The sequence below is a fragment of the Acipenser ruthenus genome, chromosome 4 (genome assembly GCF_902713425.1).
Source record: "Acipenser ruthenus chromosome 4, fAciRut3.2 maternal haplotype, whole genome shotgun sequence".
Taxonomy (NCBI): domain Eukaryota; kingdom Metazoa; phylum Chordata; class Actinopteri; order Acipenseriformes; family Acipenseridae; genus Acipenser; species Acipenser ruthenus.
Window position 1 is genome coordinate 20948151 of NC_081192.1, and position 15760 is coordinate 20963910.

General features: G+C 36.9%; 1 protein-coding gene across 3 annotated transcripts in view; it reads right to left on the reverse strand.

The window, feature by feature from the left end:
* The window catches only part of LOC117400634 (regulator of G-protein signaling 20-like), a 38017-nt gene extending 23414 nt beyond the window's left edge, over positions 1-14603 (reverse strand). The window contains exon 1 of one of the 3 annotated variants that reach the window (XM_059022177.1): positions 14238-14603. The gene's annotated coding sequence lies outside the window, so the exon portion shown is untranslated. Of the gene's footprint in view, positions 1-12346; positions 12430-14237 lie in introns of those variants that run through there. The other 2 variants (XM_034000855.3, XM_034000854.3) reach the window with 2 other exon arrangements.
* Between the last annotated feature and the right edge of the window lie 1157 nt (positions 14604-15760).

Below are 15760 nucleotides of genomic sequence, written 5' to 3' on the forward strand. Positions count from 1 at the left end.
CTGAAGCTAAATGGCGATCGATCGTATTTTCTCCAAATACACATTAAGATATGGAAAACAATTACCTCAGTTTGCATGTAGTTTCTTTGTGAAATATCTTAAAACGATCATCAGCCGAAATATACTTTGCTTTTTTTGTCGTCCATATCTACTATTTTCCCTCCAATGCTGAACTAGATTTTAGCATCCTAAATCAAAACAATGCAGCACCTTTGTCCCGCCCCCTCCTGCACAGTACAGATCACATAAAAGCAGTAAAGACACACTGATAGGCTGAAAACTTTGTCATTTGAATAGTAAATAAGAACGTTAACTGCTTTGGAGAATTTATTTTGTAAATGTTACTTGTGGACATTTTTTGTTTGTTTGTTTTTTGCTTAAGTGCAATGCACACGGGACGGCGAAGGAATAAAAATGGGCTATCTACAGAAGGAAGATACGTAGTTTGAGTCACTTGTGTTGTGCAGTAGTTCATTTAAACAAGTTTTCTTTTTTTTTCCTCTCCGTACTTGTTTGTATGCATTGGCCCCTAAGAGGTGAATTTCGCGGTGACCCCTCAATTTCATGATTTCCGCGAAATCCGCGAAATCGCGAATTAGGTAGGTCCCTACCTATACAGCATGCACACTGACCAACCAAAGACACCCCACAGAATAGATGGCAAACCTTGATGTACGTGGAGCGCTAACTACACGGTTATGCGGTCCCTGACTAGCTCGCAGGATGGCTAAGCCATTTACCTGCCCAACAAACACAGCAACGTTTTGTCACAGCACTTACTTTTATATTGACTGCTCGGAAACAGAGCACACCTTCTGTCTCCTTCTACACAGCAGCCCCGAGCAGACTGACTGCACCTCTTAAATACCCTGCACCCGTTTCTAATTTACAATTACTACCCAGTGCAGGGGATAATTAACAATAAAATAAATTAAACAATTAACAGAATGTGCCTACCCACATGTTTTGTGCAGGGAGGATATTAACCCCCTCCCTGCTGTCTTACAATATATATATATATATATATATATATATATATATATATATATATATATATATATATATATAATCTCATTGATTTGTTTAATTTTAACAGCAATTTCAGAGTTAAAAATAGTTTCAAAATCTGATACCTGACATGCAAATTCATTTTTACATCTGGGGTTGAAGGGGTTAATAGTTTGTATTCTATGTTTATGCATCTGAGAATTACCTAGGTTGCTAGTTACTCTCCAAATTGTGAACACGTTTTAATCTTGCATGAATCTACACTAAACGTTCTTATTTTATTTTACACTCCTATCCTTCTATTGAAGTTTCACAATACAGTTCGCTCTAACCTTGCTCTTGTTATGGGATTAAGAGGACCCTCTGTACATGCCTGGGCACATCATCACACTGTTCCCCTCTGAGTTTAATTAGAACGAGTTAGCCACTATAACTTAAAAACAACATTACTGTACATGATGTAAGCTGAATCCGCAATGCCTCAGCAACAAATAAGTACTGTATTCTACATTGAGTCTATCCCTACAAAATTGTATTAAAAATGTCATACAAGCAAACGGCTGGGCTCTTTCTGCCAATCAATTCAATTGTTCAAGCACCTAACACCCAACCAAAAAAATAAATAATTAAACAAAAATCTAACTCTGCAGGCTAGCTACACAAAGAAAAATGCAATGATGAAGGGAAGAGATATTGAATATAGTGTGACTCTCTTGTATGCACACAGCTCACGCGTTCGGGGTTTCCTCTGCATCCTCCATTCTTGCACTTGGAGAGGCTCAAAGGAACACAGCCAATTATAATAACACAAGCACACACAGTTTCTGGGCTTTGAAATCTGGATCTGCTGCCAACTAAAGAACAGAGGTTCCATAAATTGAGTAGAGGCTAAGTGCAGGAGGACAAAGTGGTATGCTAAACCAGTGGTTCTCAAACTTTTGGACCGTGACCCCCTTCTTCTTGTCTTTGGTACTTGATGCCCCCTCCCCTTCACACACAGGTGCTGTTGTGTTTTTTTTCTTTTGTACAAACCAGCCACTGATCCATCGTAAGAGTAAACTTAACACTGCAAATAACAATTTACCAATTGTGACCAACACTTACTAATGTGGACACCCCATAGTAAGTCAATAAACAAGTACATTCAGGGCACTTCATTGAATAATACGCAAGCTTAAATAAAAGGCACAGCGCCATCTAGAAACGTTGATATGCCAGGAGGTGTCAGTAGTAAGATTTGCTTTAAGTTTATATGTATAGGTTAAGATGTGCGCAGTAATTAAAAAAAATTAAATCCTTAACCTTAACCTGTTGCGCTGTTACATTCTTTCACTCAGGAATGCAACATTGACATTGACGTACTCAAACGGCAGCTGGCAGCGCATCTGTCTGGTTTACTCAACAAATGTAATGCTTACTTTCCTGAACTCATGACAAAACAAGCCGCAACACAAACCCCATTAGTGAGAATATTAAAGCTAAACAGGGCAGCAGTGTGGAGTAGTGGTTAGGGCTCTGGACTCTTGATCGGCGGGTTGTGGGTTCAATCCCAGGTGGGGACACTGCTGCTGTACCCTTGAGCAAGGTGCTTTACTTAGATTGCTCCAGTAACTGTATGTAAAAATAATATGATATCTTGTAACAATTTTAAGTTGCCCTGGATAAGGGCGTCTGCTAATAAATAATAATAATAATGTGTGTGTATGTAAGCAAAAAGGCTGAGAACCCCTGCGGTACAGAACACACAAGTAGTTACAATAGTAGACTTGCGGCACATCTATTAGAACCGCTAAACCAGAATCCCACATCACAGACTGTACATCTAGAGGCCAACTGGAGATAAACTGCTAATCGACTGTTTTAATGCACTGTTCTTGAGCTTCTGTGTAATTTAGTCCTTTCTCTACGGTGGCCCTGAAGTGCAAAACACAAATACAAATTACCAAAACACAAATACAAATAACAAAAATACAAATACAAATGACCAAAACACAAATACAAATCAGAAAAACATAAATACAAACTGAAAAACACAACTACAAAAACTCTAAACACGAAAAAAACAAAAGCACGAAAAGCAAAAGCAAAGGCAGGAAACACAAATACATAAAGCCCACACACAACAGAAGTCATTTCACAATGGAAATACATCACGATGGAGGCCACTAACCCACATACTCCAGCACAGTCTGGGGAAGATGAAGCTGTTTAGAAAGTGCAAGTTGAGTCTTTAGTAATTTAAGACCCTTTCACATTATGTATTTGCAACTGTCACCCAGGTCAACCCTGCTTTATCAAAAGCAGTGTGAAATCACTATTATTGTTAGTAGTCATGGTAGTAATAGTCATAGTAGTGTTGTTATTGTTGTTGCAAACTTTAAATAAAAAGTAGACTATATAACCTGCTTCAATATTTAACGTAGTTGTTATATTACATTCATTTATCCATAGAAATACTGCTTAAAATTACTTTTTAGTTTTGAAGGAAATTGGTGGTTTTTCCATGTTAGCAATGTTATCTATATTGTATTATAGGGGGAAAAAAAGGTTTGGCAACAAGACAAAGATATGGTTATTGTTTTCTGTTGTAAAAACAGTCATTAACTGAACTTTATGCAAGTACAAGCTTGGTCTCTTGCATTTTGTGATAATTCTGTATTACAAAATGCATCAAGTAGACTATTAGTATTACATATTATGTTGCTATAACAACACCTGTTAAACCATCTTTGTTCCAGGCCTTTTTTACGTTTTAAACCCAAATATATTGTATTTTGTTTTTACAATATGTGTGCTTTAAATGTAATTTGTCCTGCCAAGCTATAATTTCATTTAAATGTCTGAAAATTAGCTGTGCTTAATTTGTACAGCGAGATGTGCTGGAGCGCAAACAGTGACAATACTGTTCTTAAGAACCTCACATTCAAAATCATAACCAGTTTATTTGAAAGAGTAGTGTACTACTAGTGTTAACCAACTTATAACCGTGGTATATGTCTGTCAGTGTTAACTGGTATCGCAACGGTTTACCATAACTGAGTTTGTGTATAGTAATGGTGGTTAAAGAATACTATTTTAGTTAGACTAAAAAAGTTTGATTTGTTTTTTTGCAGATTAAACAAGTTTGGCTTTGATGCCTGAAAATGATCAGTTATAACACTGACAGAAATATACCACGGCCAACTAGTTAAGTAAAGACTCAGCTAGCGTTTTATAAGCGGCTGCACCTTCTCCAGAAACAGGTGGAGACTGAGCTGGGTATCTGGGGGAGTGGCCTCCATCGTGATGTATTTACCTTGTGAAATGACTTCCGTTGTGTTGTGGGCTTTTTGTATTTGTGTTTTCTGTTCATATATTTGTGTTTCTTGCTTTTGCTTTTGTGTTTTCTGCTTTTGTTTTTGCATTTCATGCTTCTGTTTTTTTGTGTGTTTTTCAATTTGTATTTCTGTTTTTCAATTTGTATTTGTGTTTTTCAATTTGTATTTGTGTTTTTCAATTTGTATTTGTGGTTTTCAATTTGTATTTGTGTTTTTCAATTTGTATTTGTGGTTTTCAATTTGTATTTGTGTTTTTCAATTTGTATTTGTGTTTTTCAATTTGTATTTGTGTTTTTTATTTGCATTTGTGTTTTTTGATTTGCGTTTGTGTACTTCTACCTTAAAACCTTTATAACAAATAATTTATTCAGATGCAACCTCTGCAAGATGTTCTTTAAAATGCTCTGTGGACTTTTTTGAAGACAGTCCAAAATCATCACTATGTTTGGCCACCAGCAAAAGAAAATGTTTCCCACGAGAAGCAACTTGTACTGTAGTTTATTCTTATTTATGTTTAACAAAGAGAATCCGTCAATACAAATTTGAATTAGGGATTGTGGCAGGGCTGAGGCTTGCTGTAAATAATGTTTTTGTTTGATTAAAAATAAAACTGGTTTCATTTTTAAAATAAAGTATGTGCTAAATATGGCAGGGCCGGGAAGTTAGAATTCCCTCTCTGCCTAATTTAACCTTTATGCATATCATGTGGCCAGGTGTTAATTGACTGATTATCAATTAACCCTGGCCACATGCCTTTAAAAAGGGTCTGAAAAGCCAGTTTCTTGGTTCTTAAGCCTGAGATGGATTGGCTGAAGGCTCCCAGCTGTGTATCATAACCAGTGGGAGAGAATCAAGTATGCAATCCCCGTGTGTGGAGCCGGGGTCGTAAATACTACCTTCAAGCATAAGGGTTATATTAGGGGATTTTAATCCCACCAAGTTTATTTAGTTTGTGTGAGGGAAAGGTTCCAGGTGTGGGACCTCCCTAGCTTTTGTTTGTTACTTGTTTATTCACTGTTTTCTTTTTGCCTCTCATTTCTCAGCTGATACCCACAATTTTAACAGAACAAATCGGTTATAAAAACATAAGAAAGTTTGTGACCCCTGGTCCTTGTTTTTTTTTTTCAGGTCAAAAAAGTCCCCTGGGTCGACATTGTCTGTACCTTTTAGGATTTTGAATGTTTGAATCAGATCACCGCGTAGTCTTCTTTGTTCAAGACTGAAGAGATTCAATTCTTTTAGCCTGTCTGCATACGACATGCCTTTTAAACCCGGGATAATTCTGGTTGTTCTTTTTTGCACTCTTTCTAGAGCAGCAATATCCTTGATCCGTTCTGTTTTTGACGTTCAATCATTTTTTAGTAAAAACTAAATTTTAAACTTTAAAACTGAAAAAACAAACTGAATTTCTGCAGCTAATCAGAACAAGACATACCATTATTACCCACATGTTTTTTTTTTTTTGTTTTTTTTTTACTGTGACAATTACGCTTAATAGAGTTTTATTGTATCATTCATACCACTGTATTATACAGTTAAACACAATGTAGAAAAAAATACTGTATTAAGGGACATTAAACTTGTTAATTTATTATTTTCCTGGTACCCCTGTTATCACTGCGGACATTTGTAAATGGCAAATCACGTCCTGAGTAAAACTGCATGGTTTTCAAAATTACAATTATGTAATCAACATGTTGGCTTAAGACTGAGATGTTTGGCAGTATTTTAAAATACAATAATCCATTGTGTATCCGTCCATCACATATCCGCCATCGCCGTTTATCTGCCATGGATAAACCCTGTTTCACATATTGAAATGCTATATTCATCATTTTTCATCATCAGGACATTTTTGTAATAGGGAAAATATTTCCAGCACTTAGATAGAATGCTTAGCAACCCAGCAGTAAATAATGTATACAGAGCTGCACTTGCTCCTTGGTACAAATCTACTTATTACGTCTTTGATCTCGAAAAATGTGAGCAACAGAGGATTCTATCAAGGAGAAAGCTATCAAACACACCAAATGATCTTACATGCTGTCTAATAGTAGGGGTCTGACAATTGCACTGCGTATGAAGAGATTAATAAAGACATGCCAAAAGGGTTGTGAAATTTAGGACAGCATTTAAAAGACTGACAAAGTAATCATCTTGGTTCCCTTTGCCTGAACAGCAGCTTTACAAGTTATAGAAACAGAAAAGGCAAGAACGCTTTTTTTGAAGCAACTGAAAATCGGAAAACCATTGTGGTCATCTTTCTTAAAAAAATAAAAAACATCTCCACTCAACACAAAATCTTAAGAGTTAGAAGAAAGACTGACAGATGAAGCTACAGAAGGAAAGAAGGACATAAATTAATGTAGCATTGTTTGTGCTGTGGCTGGATCTGAGGCGATGATAAAACCACTGGAATATTGAGAAACTTTAGAGATGTAATGTTTCTAAATTTAATTGGGTGCTGGGAGTGTGAGTAGTTAATGAGGTGTATTGTCACTAATTCTAAGGAACCTTGATTATTATTATTATTTGTTTATTTAGTAGACACCTTTATCCAAGGCGACTTACAGAGACTCAGATGTGTGAACTATGCATCAGCTGCAGAGTAACTTACAATTACGTCTCACCCGAAAGACGGAGCACAAGGAGGTTAAGTGATTTGCTCAGGGTCACACAATGAGTCAGTGGCTGAGCCGGGATTTGAACCGGGGACCTGTGGGTTACAAGCCCCTTTTCTTTAACCACAGGACCACACAGCCTTGTTGTGTACTTACACACATCTGGTCCATGGGTGTGGTAGAAACTAGCTGAGAGACAGTTCTTGCATTCAAATGCCCTACCTGACGTTTGTGTTCATCAACAGAAAGCTAACTGCAGCCGAACACATCTCCATCCTAGAGACCAACATAATGCCTTTGTTACACCTCGATGTGTTTTAACACAAGCAGAAGGGGCACATAACAAAAGAAACAGAATCGATAAGCAAGACCTCTACATGGCACAGATATGAATGCAATTAAACATACATGGAAACAACTTTACAGGTAACTCATTTACAGATGACTACCCCCTGGCAACAATAAGAAAGTATCCAAATCTTCTATGAACACAGAAAGCATTGCTGTGTTAAATGTGAATATCTGAGTGTTTTGAATTAAAAACATCAGCTCAGGGATGATTTTTTATTTGATCTGAAAAATGTAATTCAGACCCTTGTTGGTCTGGTTGTCCCCCAGAACGTCAGACAGCCATTGTCCGCCAGCCATTAAAGCCTTTATTAGGCCAATATCAGTGGTTGGCCTAAACTACTCTTTTGTGCTTTTATAAAAGTCCTAGTCTTTACACTGCTGATTGGCTGACAGCATTTCTACATTTCCATCAGTGAGTCTTAGATGAAACACTCTTCACTCGCCCAGCTCCCAAAACACAAAGAACCATGTTCTCTGGTTTCATTGACTCAGGTTTTACCGCGTTATTACTAACACGGAACAGCAATACCGTTATCTCTGTTTTAGCAAAGTGGCCTGACAGTTGTAAGCTTTTTTGGTGCCGTACCATACCAGTTCTACCTGCCCAAAAAGGACTATAAAGAACTGTCCGATGTCTAAAGGACACTTGTAAAAACTGCAGAAGCTACAGCACCCACAATCATTGCACAGGTGTATTCAAACCCTATGGTCAATATTCAGTATAAGCTACCACAGAAGATCACTTACTGTATACTACCAAATCTTTTGCAACAAAAAGGGGAAAAGACTGTGAATAAATTTCAAGAAACATCTTGCGCTTGGCAGACTAACATTTCGACATGTCAAACGTTTTTTTAAAAAGACAAAGAAACGTATTAATGAGTGTTAAAAAAAGAACATTGCGGGGCTCCCGAGTGGCATATCCAGTAAAAGCACTCGCTAGAGTGCAGGATGCGCTCTATAGCCTGAACGTTGCGAGTTCAAGTCCAGGCTATTCCACAGCCGACCGTGGACGGGAGCTCCCAGGGGGCGGCGCTCAATTAGCCGCGCGTCGCCCGGGGGGAGGGAGGGTTAGGTCGGCCAGGGTGTCCTCAGCTCATCGCGCACCAGCGACCCCTGTAGTCTGGCCGGGCGCCTGCGGGCTTGCTTGTAAGCTGCCCAGAGCTGCGTTGTCCTCCAACGCTGTAGCTCTGAGGCGGCTGCACGGTGAGTTTGCAGTGTGTAAAGAAGCGGGCGGCTGACGGCACACGCTTCGGAGGACAGCGTGTGTTCATCTTCGCCCCTCCCGAGTCAGCGCAGGGGTGGTAGCGGTGAGCTGAGCCTAAAAATAATTGGGCATTTCAAATTGGGGAGAAAATAATAAAAACTAATTGGCAACGACTAAATTATTAAAAAAAAAAAAAAAAAAAAAAAGAACATTGCTGATATACATGAATCTTACATTTGTATTTGCCTTTTTTTGTATGCCCAATTATTTTTAATGTCCAATCATTTTTTTCCCCTCACAGCAGTAATTCCCCACACATTTCAGGAGAACTGAAGGTTCAGTGGGCGTCCTCCAATCTCAACGACCGAGCCAGCTTCCTCTAACACCAAGGAACTCAAGAGCAGGTGTCAGCGAGCTACTGGCTCCTGGAGGACAATAGCCAGTCGTGCAGGTGTCCATCTGAGCTCATGGGTGCCTGGTCAATAGGGCCCCTTTCGGTTTTGCCTCCCTATCCCACGGGAGCGCCAAGGCCAAAGCGATGCTCCCTCCAACCGGTGACTTTGCACAGCCAGGACGTGAACCTGCACTCCTCTGTCTTTAATGATTCACCCTGCACACCAAACGGTCGTGCAATTACCCGCAACTTCTTGAAATTGTATTAACATTTTATAAGGATAAGGATTTAAATGTCTTTTTGTGTCCCTGGTACCTGTGCAACTCCAGAAACACTGTGCCTATTTTCCTCATTTCCCTAGGAAGTAGATTATCTTGCAGCATATACCATAACTCATCTTAGTGGTACAGTTTTGTGATATATTAACTTGTATTCTACTTTTAAAGAATAAGCCATAATGCTCCCTTTTCATGAAGTGACCCAAATGTGACATTAGTGCGATTCATTTGACGCTGGGACTTTAACACCATCTACAAGTCAAACAAGTCCCAGAAAAATGAACACATGCACAGTCCCATCAACTGCAACTTATTTATGCTGTGACGTAAATGACACTAAGGAGTCGGGTCAGGAAAAAGGAATCTACATTATCAGTCACAAAACATGTATATGTGTATCAGAATTATGACTGTCAACAACAGACATGGGACCGTGTTACAATTGTTCCATGGCAGCAGTCCTCTTTAAAACAAAAAATGCATGTTCGTGGTGCAATAAGAATAAAGCATAGAGTAAGAGCAGACTGTGGTATGAGAAGGTGAGTCTACTTTTCCCCTTTATCTATCATATGGCCCAGATAAAGAATACACCCAAAGGTTCTCTAATGGTGTGGACAATATTTTGCTGCATGGACTGGGTTCAATCATTACTATGAAGGGCAGGGTGACAGCAGACCATTACCTGGAATGTGTGGCTGACCAGGTCCATTCCATTATGCAAGCATAATTACCCACAGTCTCCTGCAGTATTTGCTGACCGGTTTAAAGAGAATGAGACTGCCTTTCATAATCTAACCTCGCCTACCCAGTCACTTGATCAGAACCTGATTCTGAATCTCTGTGGGACATTGTGGAGAACTGCCAAAGCTTTCTTGAATGAGTTGGAGGCAGTAATCATTGAGGGATAGGCATGTATTCCTCCACTAAATCACTACCATCCAGCTGGCCTTCGTAGCCCAGTGTGTTATCTAACACCTGAACTGTATCCCCCAGCATCACTCCTGATGCATGTCATTTGGTGCATGTCTAGCCAGTGCGCTTTCATTTTACACCAAATAAGAAGGGGGACCATGGCAGAGATATGATATGCACATGGTATCAAACATAAATTAAGGTAATAGTATATACCGAAATTGTGTATTTGAAAACATAAAAAACATATAAAATCGGAACCACTAAAGACAACACTTTACTATACTTTACTAGCTATAATAAACAGTATCCAGCCATGAAAACCAGTGTCCCTTACGCCAGGGGTGCAACAGCAAAACGGAAGGGGGTCCATACCATTTAATGTAAACTTTGTAGAAACTGCTTTATAGTGGAAAACCTTTTTGACTTGCAAATAAGTAATTCCAAACACTGTAAGAAGAGTGATGGCAAATTTACAAGCACAGGTATTACAAAAATATTTTTAAAAATACTTTTGCCTTGGTGTTTTATCTATTTAATGTGATAACTTTCCATATGCATTCTTTTAAACCTGGTTTTCCTTAGTTACGTTGTGTATTTCTGGTGCATTATTAAAACTTTTGACAGTTTGCTGCGCGTTCATTTCAGAAGCTGCTGTTCACAGCTAGCCGCTGCGCGCTCATCGCAGCTGCTGAGTCGCCGTGAACCCGCTTTGACAAAACCAGCCGAGCCCGTGTAGACTGGGAAAAGTTCTCTCTGCACATGCGCAAAATGAGCAGGAAACACTGATTTCCGTGGGGCACCGAATTTAATACTGCACCTGTATTAAAAATAAAAACCATCCCCTCCTGAGAATAGGCGGAGTAGTTCGCATAATGAACATAGGAAATCTATAGATTTTAAAATCAACTCAGTGCTTACAACTTAACATTCTATAGGGGAGGGAAAGAGCAAGAGAAATGTACAGCTATGGCCAAAAGTTTTGCATCACCTTAGAATTCAAGATTGAGACATAATACAAAAAAGATACAAACAAGTACAAATATATAATTTAGATATTTTATTTAACATAATGTAATCAAAGAAACTACAAAATTATATCGCAGAAGTCTATCAGAAGCCACAATCATATTCCGACTTGTCAACTATTTTCTTTGTATTCGTCGTGTATGGAAAACTAAAAAGCGATATGTAATTCAATATGTTAACTTGACACTATTCAGCAGGTTTCATTCAACTTTATGAAGCAAAAACGTTTAGCTTTTGCATTAATATAAATTCTATGGCTATATAATATGCTTTTTTAGACACAAATGCAGCAATAATAATAATAATAATAATAATAATAATAATAATAATAATAATAATAATAATGCATACTTACTCACACGACCTAATTTAATTGACTGCATGTGACATAAACTGAGGTTATTATTATACATGCAATAACAGAATTATTTAAATATACTCGAATGTATGTTTATTTCCCATTCATAACGTTTCAAACAAAGTGACATGTATTATATATATATATATATATATATATATATATATATATATATATATATATATATATGGTATATTTGCAGTATTCCGCAAAAAAAAAAAAAAAAAAAAAAAAAAAAGAGTTTGTCAATAAACCCCGCACGTATAATAAATAGGTATCTGTTAACCATGATGACTGCTGTACATCAGCAGCAATGGTCAACAAATCTGTTCGTACTGCAGCTCCAATATGTCAACATTTTGTTTAAAGTAAAAGATTTAAAATAAAAACAACACAAACACAGACATTTCTCATTAACCGAAACTGGTGCACATGTAACACGTTCACCCAATTCTGAATAGACATAACAAACGATACATACTGTCACAGAGTAAAAACAGATGCAGTGCTATATTTGTATGCAAGCACTGCTGAAATACCAGAACCTATTTAAATACTCCAACTGCAAATCAAATAGTAGATTGACAACAATAACATTTTATTTCCTCAATGTAATAAACTATACGATAACCATAAACAACCATCGATTGCAAATTTGAGTTACTGATAGAATGCATGCAATACAATCAACAATCAGTATCAGATCATTAAAGTGAACCATGTAGAAGAGCTACATCGTCCTGGGCACGGGAAAAGGCATTTCAATGGTAGCCTGTTCTGCGAGTTACCACATCACAGGATGACATCTCCCATTATTAATATCTTGCCATTAAATCTTTATAGAAATTAATTACTGGTCACCAGTACTCACAATTTCACCATGTATGCTAGGAGATGGAGGTAATTCTTTCCCTTGCTCACATCCGTTTGCACTGATCTCCTCACCCAGGGCCGACAGATTGTCACCCATGCGCATGCGTCTGCCTTTTTATTTTTGCTAGAATATCCCTCCTTCCATTTATTTGTGTCTGTATATTTGTAATACACATTCTTTCGAGTGTTTATTACAACAAGTTAGTATTCCAGATGTGCTTTCTTCAGGAGAACGTTAATACATAAGGAACTCAGGAAGTATGGGGGTGAGGGGCTGATGTGGGTACATACATATCTACTACATGAAATACAGCTTGAGTGGAATGACAAGTGAACCAAGAATGCCATAATTACTGTACGGAATATTCACGTAATTCTCAAGATTTATTCAACTTTCTAATTAAACACCAAACAAATCACGGTTTATTTGCAAATCACTCTCGACTGAAGTGATCATGAATACATAATTCTGTATTCCAGCCTGGAACTTCATGCATACATAACTGAGAAAGTAACAAATATAGAACAATTTAGACAAATCTCAAAACTGAACAAAACCCAACCGGTGGAATATAATTGATGTTACTGTTTATTCACCACCTCCACACCCCCACCTAGCCACCCACACTCACATCCACACACACACTAGCAGACTTTATCATAAGTTAGAGGAAATGTATGCCCACTAGAGTTTCTTCACAAACAACAAGACATATTGTGACATAAACTGTTTACAATAAAAGGAAATAAATGCCATATGCCGAATGCATTCCTCTCTGAACTGCAGTGACCGGTTTAAGTTACAGCGCAGTCACAGCGTGCTTAGTTCAAACCTGTTGGTATTACACATAATATATTTACGTTATCAAAAATTGAGCTGATACATAAATAACATCCGCGTCAATTCCTCTAAATACCAAATTGGAATATATATATATATATATATATATATATATATATATATATATATATATATATATATATATATATATATATATATATGTGTGTGTGTGTGTGTGTGTGTGTGTGTGTGTATATATATATATATATATATATATATATATATATATATATATATATATATATAAAGTTAAAAAATCACAGTACTTGCATTATTCAATAGACCGTATCTAATTGTAGGGCTTTTGTTGTGGATAACTCCGATAGTTACTTGTTACAACTGTTTGTAAAGCAAACAAACACAAAGTAAGTAATAGTGCAATATTATTTGTGCAAATTACAATAAATCCAATATACACTATAGGCCTACCTCTCTTTTATGTACAGCAACTTGAACATTTAAATGCTAGATTATAATATTTTGATAAGTGTTATATCGATACTAATGTCTCATCTACATCTACAGTTATAAAACAGCACTGTATAGGCATAATTGATAAATCGTATTGACAACCTTTCACCTAAAACCATAAATGCTATTTATAATGCCAATTTCATTTGCTTCAAGCCAATGGCGGTTACAGGTTTGACTTGATTCCTTGCTGTAAAATTAATGGAAATCCCAAAAACCGGATTCTTGATTCTCTGTTCTTTTCATCTAGAATCCCCGAGTCCAGACATCCAGAAACATATTGATGTAAAAAGCAAATGTGTAGAATCGAGCATTCTCTGAGATCATCATATTTACAGTGTAGGTCTACATTAAACATATAGATTACCACTTAGTATTCCTTTAAAAATGATATCATCGTCCAGCTATCAAAACAAATAATCAGATTTCTTAAAAGCCTGTAACAACAATAACAGTGTGATCATCATCATCATCATCATCATCATCATCATCATCATCATAATAATAATAATAATAATAATAATAATAATAATAATAATAATAATAATAGATAGATAGATAGATAGATAGTACTTACCTCCTTCAGATGTTTGGGTTTATTTTATGACCTCACATCCTTGTTCTACAACTTAGTACTGCTGTTTTCCGTGATCTGTCGATTTTTCAGGCTTCAATCGCTTTATTGTCTTATTATACTGTTGCTAACATCGTATTTTGCTCATACAAAGATGTATAACATTGGCTTGTTGTCTTGCAAGCAATGTACTCTCCAATCAGTAATATTACTAAATCTGATAATAACATAAATACAAAATATATCACAGTACTCGTGTTGCACTTGCGGGCTGGTAACCGCGGTGTTGCTTAGCAGCAAATCTAGTGTCTGGATCCTGGATCGATGTATGAGAACTGGAGGAAAACACCACCGAGTGTAAATCAAGCTAGAAATAAGGAATATCAGTTCCGAAGCACCAACAGGTTGGTTTAAATGAACATGTCTTTAAATTTTGCTATGTCACAAATACAAATTAAATCAGGGATTACAAAAAATATATATTATTATTTCACATTGTTCCCAACCTTTCAATTATTCAATATTAGCTACTAGTGTTCTAAAATAAGATTAATTTGGGAGAAAAACGTTAAGTAGCAATATGAAAAGAAATGAATACATTATATTATTTATTTATTTAGTTTTGTGACACAGTAGTTGTTCTTATGCTCTTGGGGTCTTATAGTTTCTTACAAATTGAGAATGACCAGTTGTGAAGAAGGCCTAACCAAATAAAATTATTTCTATCTATCTATCTATCTATCTATCTATCTATCTATCTATCTATCTATCTATCTATCTATCTATCTATATATATATATCTATATATATATATATATATATATATATATATATATATATATATATATATATATATATATATATATACACACACACTACCGGTCAAAAGTTTTAGAACACCTCAATTTTTCCAGTGTTTATTGAAATTTACGCAGTTTAATGTCTCAATGTACTCTGAAATTAAAGCATAGAACAAATTGGAGATAAAAAAGAAATTATGGAATCGTTTTGTTTAACAAAATTTAATCTAAATTTTTGACTCATCAAAGTAGCCACCTTTTGCAGATATAACAGCCGAACACACTCGTGGCATTCTTTCTACAATGGAAATCAAATATTGTTCGGAAAGTTCTTCCCAACACTGTTGCAGAAGTTCCCACAAATGTGTTGCACTTGTAGGTTGCTTTGCTTTCACCCTTCTGTCCAGTTCATCCCAAACCAGCTCGATGGGGTTTAAGTCTGGAGACTGTGCTGGCCATTCCATGATTTGAAGCCTACCGTCTTGTTCTTTTCTTCTAAGGTAATTCTGACATAGCCTGGAGGTATGTTTTGGGTCATTATCATGCTGTAGGATGAACCCCTGACCAACTAGGCGTATACCAGAGGGTATTGCATGGCGCTGCAAAATGCTGTGGTAGCAGTTTTGGTTCAGGGTGCCACTCACTCTGTGCAAGTCGCCGACTCTGGATTCAGCAAAAGAGCCCCAGACCATCACACTTCCTCCTCCATGTTTGACAGTTGGTGTC